This window comes from Sinocyclocheilus rhinocerous, unplaced genomic scaffold (genome assembly GCF_001515625.1).
Source record: "Sinocyclocheilus rhinocerous isolate Xijiao unplaced genomic scaffold, SAMN03320098_v1.1 scaffold1570, whole genome shotgun sequence".
In the NCBI taxonomy this organism is placed as follows: domain Eukaryota; kingdom Metazoa; phylum Chordata; class Actinopteri; order Cypriniformes; family Cyprinidae; genus Sinocyclocheilus; species Sinocyclocheilus rhinocerous.
Window position 1 is genome coordinate 58,342 of NW_015664984.1, and position 1,305 is coordinate 59,646.

Sequence of the window (1,305 nt, forward strand, 5' to 3'; positions counted from 1 at the left end):
GCATTCTCTATTTGCATGGGCAAAGCGAGAAGGTCCTGGCTGTGTGCTTGGTGTCTCAGGTTGTGTGTTTGGTGTCTCAGGTTGTGTGCTTGGTGTCTCAGGTTGTGTGCTTGGTGTCTCGGGTATTGTGTGCTTGGTGTCTCGGGTATTGTGTGCTTGGTGTCTCGGGTTTTGTGTGCTTGGTGTCTCGGGTTTTGTGTGCTTGGTGTCTCATAAACTCTTAAGTAATGTTACTGTACTTTTTTTGTATATAGTATCATACTGTACATATTTCACTTCAACAGAATTAGATTTTGCCCGTTTATCAGCCATCATATTGTTATTTAGATGTTATCTTAAAGGGATAGTTCACCCTGGAACCAACAGTGATATGAAATATATTCCCAATTATCAATCTGCCACATGAGTTTTTTTTCTTTTCTTTCCCCACTGTTTAATGTTAGACGTGATAATCATTCTTGTTTGAAATGTGCGAAAATTAAACAAAGTCAAGATCTCCGCAGGTCGTGCCGCTGTCACGTTCGCGGGCTTCACACGGAGCGTGTAAATTGCGCATGCTCCTTGACTTTGCGATTAAACCACGCCCGCGTGATGTCGTCAGACCTGAAACACAATAGATTTTTTTATTTTCTCTGCATGTGGCTTTATGAATTTGGTAACGTTTCAAGAGTGTTGTCAATGATAGAAATTTCCTAATTGACATTGAGTCGGCATGATTTGGATGTCATTTAGCTTTGTGCTATAAAATACGTCTGAATATATTGGAGAGGCACCTCAAATGTTTTTTTGTTTTTTTTCTAAATCTAAACAAATAAATGGAGCTAGCGAAGCTACCATATTCTGGCATCCAAAAGCGGCTAGTGTTTTTCTGTTTTTGTGACGAACGACACATTTTAAATTGACAGTAAATTTCTAACAGGACTAGTTTATTTCAAACACTTTTATGGCATAGAAAATTAAATATGTGAGATATTTGAATCAGTATTACTGTTATTCGGCGAGAGGATCAAGGCCGAGTCCCGTGCGCGTAGATTTGCGGAGTGCAGCGCTTAACACGGCGGTAAAGTTAGTTTGACGTTTGACATTGATTAGACATTCGGGTTTTTTGCCAATTAAACTCTTTGCAGCTTTTATGTTTTGAGCCCAAACTAACTCAGATAGACATAAATATATGCCCTTTATGTTGCACGAGGCTTAATTTCTAGGAATTAAAAAAAAATTCTAAAGGTATCAAACAAACTGTAAAACATTCAGAATATTATTCCCTATAATGCACAAGTCTTGGTTTTCCAGATTATGCCTTTA

At 38.3% G+C, this 1,305-nt stretch overlaps 1 pseudogene; it reads right to left on the reverse strand.

Annotated features, from left to right (window-relative positions):
• LOC107730495 (FACT complex subunit SSRP1-like) overlaps positions 1-619 on the reverse strand; it is a 16,780-nt pseudogene extending 16,161 nt beyond the window's left edge.
• Positions 620-1,305: the final 686 nt, after the last annotated feature.